At 28.5% G+C, this 6,103-nt stretch overlaps 1 protein-coding gene across 2 annotated transcripts in view; it reads right to left on the reverse strand.

Annotated features, from left to right (window-relative positions):
* LOC111031051 (pyrokinin-1 receptor-like) overlaps positions 1–3,447 on the reverse strand; it is a 55,263-nt gene extending 51,816 nt beyond the window's left edge. Inside the window, exon 1 of one of the 2 annotated variants that reach the window (XM_022310837.1) lies at positions 2,984–3,447. The gene's annotated coding sequence lies outside the window, so the exon portion shown is untranslated. The remainder of the gene's footprint in view (positions 1–2,983) is intronic. The other variant, XM_022310836.1, reaches the window with a different exon arrangement.
* Positions 3,448–6,103: the final 2,656 nt, after the last annotated feature.

Genomic DNA, 6,103 nt, shown 5'->3' on the forward strand with positions numbered 1-6,103 from the left:
TTTATTTTAAGGCCATGGATAATTGTTTGTACCTAATTACATAATCATCTTTAGTTATCCTTTTGATACAAAAAAGCCAAGTCTCTTAAATATTTTATTGTACTAAATTAATCAAAACGACGAGGATTACGTGAAGTAACTACTAACAAATACAATTTTATAAAAAATATAGGACGTTTAAGTATTCTAATTTAAATTTTAATTTTCGAGAACAGATAACAAGAGAACTCTCTTAACCTTGGCAACTAGAGCGCTTCTTGGCACACTCCTCAGATACACTCGACTTTACAAATTATTGTACATATGAGTTCAGCTTGTCAAATAAAAGTAAACATAAACTTGGTTTTTTTATAATATGTGCATGTGTGTTTTTTTAAATACTTTGTAACGATCATTATTAAAAAGGTTGTAAAGTAGCTACCTACCGCTATTAAGTATTCAATCACCCAATCATCCTAATACGATTTAATCCATTTTTTTTTTGAATTTGTATGTTTATCTACAAAAAATTTATGTTACCTATTCGCGCATTTATACAGTATTCAAAATTTTGAAACTTATATGGCTAATACAAAAAAATATTTATTTAATTGTTATACACATCAAACAGTACTCTGGTAGAAATAATTTCACCACATTAATCAAAGTTATAGGGGTTATCAATTTACATTATACATTTATAAAACTTTATTAATTTTGTACTTATGGATAAAAAAACATTTATTTTTTTATAAAACGTTTAGTGGAAATAAAAACTTTAAAGTATATACGTATAAATAAAAAATATAACATAATAAAATAAAATTGACTTTATATTAAATTAGTTTTTAATATTAAAATTATTCAATATTAAACTGTTATGTACAATGTATATTGTATATGTATATACTATTATCTTGATTTATAAACCTACTTATTTCATGTAGGTAGAGTATGTATTGATGATTTTTAATATCACAATTAATTTATGCTTCATTGTAATTCATGTATTTTGTATGAACATTTTACAATTTTACAATATTTAATATAATTTATTTTATTTTAAATACAACTTAAAAAATATAATTTCTGATTTTAATGTTTACCTGTATAATTACTTTAATAGGTACTACACTTCTGACTTGACACGATTATTAGGGGTAACTGGTTACTAAGTAATTAGGTTTACCACTTATCGAACTTGATCCACTACAGAAAATGTATGTACTTTTAAAACATTTTTTATTTGAAGTTTAAATTCAGAATATATTGTATTACATTTTATTTGATGTATTTATTTATGTTTAAAATCTTAATATTAATTTAATCATTTAAAATTTCAAGATTATAATCATTAAAATACGAATATCTGTTATTTAAAGTGATATTTAAATAATTTTGAAATTAATAATTCCTATTTTTTTGGCCATGATTAACAAAAATAACAACTGCAAAAAAAAACCATAATTAAAACAAAATTAATGTTCGTCGACCTGTTGGGAACGAGTTATGCAATTGTTATTGAAAAAATTAAATGTCAATAACATAAATGGATTTCAAATTATATAATAATAATATAATACAGGTATACCATATTTTATTATGTTCACATAGTGTTGGCTTATTGATATTATTTTTTTATACAAAATCAGATCATACATTTTATAATTTGTATATTATAGGTATACCTTATACTATTCTTAACATTATTAATTACATGTTCGCTGATGCTGAATTTTAGAGTATAATAGTATATTATATTATATATATGATATTATAAATACTAATCGGTGGTTTCAAAAATTGTGAATAGTTTATTTATCAACATAATTAATAAGTTAAATTGTTTTAATTTAATAATTTATCTTTTATATTTTTTTATGAGAAACATTTTGTGTAGGGCATTTTAGTATTTACTATCTTGTTTTACAACAAGTGACTAAAAACAAGTTGTCAAATCTAATGACAAACTAGACTCAATATAGGTTTTATAACTCTATAAGACATTATTACTCTGACAACTTAAAGAACTCCGCAGTTAAAAGAGAGTTATTTTGAAGGGCATAATCAATAGCAAAAAGAGTGAAAAATGATTTTATTCTAGCGTATATGTTATGCATATTAATTATTGTATAGTAATTAGTTAGTCCACAAACGTATACAATTGTATATATTCGTATTATTCTTGTGTTTTTAGTTAAAAAAATTATCATAGCATAAATTGGTGTTTGTATACTCGAGCAATAAATTAAAATTAAATAAGTGCTATAAGAATCGAAAACACACAACGATTGTGATTTCTTAATTATATTAATATCAATATTACTCAGGCTATGACTCAACGAGTTGGTCTAGTTTTTTTTTTTTTTTAAATGACTTCGTTTTTTTTTATTAAATGTCTTGTAATGGAACTGTAATAACGATATAGGGTTTTTGCACTACTCAACAAACTTTGAACGTTTTTATTCAAAACTTTGTTTGGATGGTCCAAAAAAATGTGTAGGTAAGTGCATCGAACATTGTTAATATCATAGTTGTAAAGAAACTATTGGAATAATCAATAGCGTTGAATTTTAATTTTAAAAATAATAAGCTACTATGGAACGGACGGTCATCATCGTCAGTACAAGATAACAAGCGTTTTCGTCATCGTTATTCTGATACACTCGCGTCGGATACACATAATATATATCTACCGACTACCATTAATAAAGGGTCGTCTGCAAAACGAATTTTATTGTAAAATGATGAAATTAGTTTTCGTCGGAATGCGTTTATTTTTTAATTTGCGCTCACACAAAATACGAAATATTCCGGGGGAATTTAAGGTCCGTAGGTTTATTATAATTTATAGTATTTACACATAAAATATACTATTTTATATTTTGATGAATCGTGACTACCCGATGGTTGGTAGTTCCGATATCATTATAATATTCTATCGCACGTGCGAGGCAGGTAATTACATCAGAAGTACCTACTTATATTTCTATTATATACTCACCCGGTATCGATGAGATCGTATACATTTTTATCGTTGTTTCGAAATGTCACACAGCATAGACTTCGGCAGGATGAGAAAGCGGAAAAACAGTATACACTGACGAAAACGATCTGAAATGACAATAATGATGTTTGGAATCGCTCGCGGGGATGACGCGCGGAGCACGAAAATAAACACAAGACACGACTGCCGGCACTCGGGATGAAATCCGGAGAAACGAATCGCAATAACACAAAAAACAATCGAGTCGACCGGGCGAGAGGATAGATTCTAAATTATACTATAATGATATTAATATATTATTATAATATGTCTAAAAAAAAAATCCCTAAAATCGTCACCGCTGTACGGCAGTCGCGCACTGTTTACGCGTGCGTGCGTATATAATTTTCCCGAAACGCGAAAAAGCGACTCGCGCACTGACGGTGAACGCACGACTGACATGCGTGGGGTGTTCCGATGTTCGTCGCTGGCGAAACCCGTGGAGGTGGTCCGTCGTAGTACTATTTTGCACACACTCGATGCTTAGCCCCCTATAATAATTCTCAAGACTCCCCCCTCTCCCCTCAAAAAAAATAAATATTCCTCGGTTGACGAATGCTATTATTTTGCGGTGTTTAATCGTCTGTCGTTTTATAATTATTTATGCGAATTGGTTTCCGTTTGTTCTAATTTTGGAGCCAATACTTTTCGTTTTTGGCCCAACTCGTCTTAATAATCAGGAAGTAAAAAGTTTTATTTTAATGATCGTAGATATTTCATAAAAAAAAAATGAAACAGATAGATATTTCTGATATAATGAATTTATTTCTGACAATAATCTAAAATTAACTCGTATGATTCTGCGTAAAACCGTAGGTATACCTACGCAATGTTTGACGTGATGATTTATTTTTTTTTTTTAATCGTAATTTTTAAACTACCTACTTAGACTTTTTACGATTTCCCGTCCGGCCACGAAATAATCACACTGGATCTAAGATAAATAACTCGGTCAAAAGTTTAAATTTAGAGGCCACTCTAGGTCATAACTATTTTTCTTTTCCTTCAATAAAACATACAAAAAAAAAAAATCAATAATAATTTTGATGCATCAGGAATTCAAGCCTAGTAAGTTTACACATGAGTACATTATACATAGGAACACTCAATGTTGACCATATATTTTAAATTTAAATTCAAGGATCAATGAAATTCACTATTTACAATATTGTTGCAATTTTAATTTGATATCAGGAGGTGCTATTCATTCCATTTAATCTTTTAAATTGTTTTAATGACAGAAGTATATAACCTCATAATATTATTTAAACATACAATTATACCAGCGTCAAGTAGCATGCTCTGTTATCTATTAAAACGTCGCTCATCAATGATATCTGTGACATATTATACTTATACAGGTAAATACCGGCAAACGGTGCAATATGGAAGGGTTTCGATGTCAATAATATTAAACATCCAATATAATTTAACGAAGATTGAAATAAAATATGAATTATATAAATTATTTTACTTTACCGATGACCTGGTAGCAATAGACAATATATGCGGAGCAAGCTATGTAACGAGACAGGTTTAGCTAACTTACCTATATAGAACATCGAAATAATAAATATTTACACCTTATGTATTAATGGCGGGATCCCGTGATAATACAGAACGAATGAAAGATGACACAAGTGTTAAGGATGGTTATGTATATTATAACAATTAAATATAAATACTGTAATGGTTTTTCACACCATTGGGCCAGTGGTTGTAAGTGTTTCAGAGAGAGAGGGGGGGGGGCTAGAAAATGTATTGTTTACAATTTGATCGAAAAAATTTGTTGGTAATAAACTAATAATATAATTATTTTTTCAATTTCCTAAGAATTAGTAAATTACTAAATTAAAAAAAAAAGAACGAAATAAATTTATATTTATTGTACTCAGATTTTACGTTAGGTTTTATTTTTCTTAAAACTAAATATTTTTTTTAAAAATGCATAGCATTCAAATAATGTAAGCAATTTCAACTCGATCATGAAGTATACTGAGTAAAGACTACTACAATAACAGACAAACATTTTTCCTGAACACGCCACTCGAAATTTTGCTTATTATTTTTCTTAAACTTTATTCAACACAAGGTACCTATAATACTGATTTTAAGAATAAAATAGCCAACGGCTATTAAATCCACGGCTGACGACCGCCAGACTGTGATAATTACAACAGAAAATAACAATAATAATATAGGCAATAATTAACCTGTACATGTAACGCAACGGAAAAAAAATCACTCAACTCATCGATACACGACGACGACCGGTTTTCGCCATGTTACGTTATAAAATATAACACACGTGCGGTTTTTTTTTTTTTTTTTAGTTATTTATCTCCTTATCCGTTTTCGACAGCAAATCACGTCCCTGAAGACCTGTGAAAGAATATTAATATAATAATATATATTTTATTAGTTTATTACATCATAATAATATCACATTTTATAATAGGTAATCGCAAGACACCACAGCCCAAGCCTATTTTTTTATAATTGACATAGGTAACATCGTGTTTTCCGAGTGACTTTTTTTGTCTCTCGCACAGCTCAGCGGACGAACAATATTATTACATCAGGACTCGATGCATCTTCTCGTACGGCAAACTGATTATAATAATACAATATTATTACGGTTGGTAGTGTTATAATATTATTATATATGATTCTTACAATGTCATACTACGTTTTAGGCGTGAGCGTCTTTTAAAAATAATTATCTTAAAGCCTGATATGGCCAACTAACAGTGTTAGCGGGTAGGTTATAATTTATAAACACGAGACTTTGTTTTCACTAAATGTAATCTGTTGTTTTCGTTTCGAATGAAACGCATCCAAGGAAAAAAAAATAATACATTATTTGCCAAATGCAATTATTATATTTTGTTCCTGATGTGTCATCATGCATAGTGAAGTGCAAAGTATGTACATACATATCATTGGTATGCATTGGTATTAATTCTGATATAAAATTAAAGATCGTGAATTGTTTGATTAAAGTTTTAGTAATATATATTATACAAGCGTGGAACTTACACTAGCTATACAATTCGAGAAATTTGAATACACGAAAAC

This window comes from Myzus persicae, unplaced genomic scaffold (assembly GCF_001856785.1).
Source record: "Myzus persicae strain clone G006 unplaced genomic scaffold, MPER_G0061.0, whole genome shotgun sequence".
Taxonomy (NCBI): domain Eukaryota; kingdom Metazoa; phylum Arthropoda; class Insecta; order Hemiptera; family Aphididae; genus Myzus; species Myzus persicae.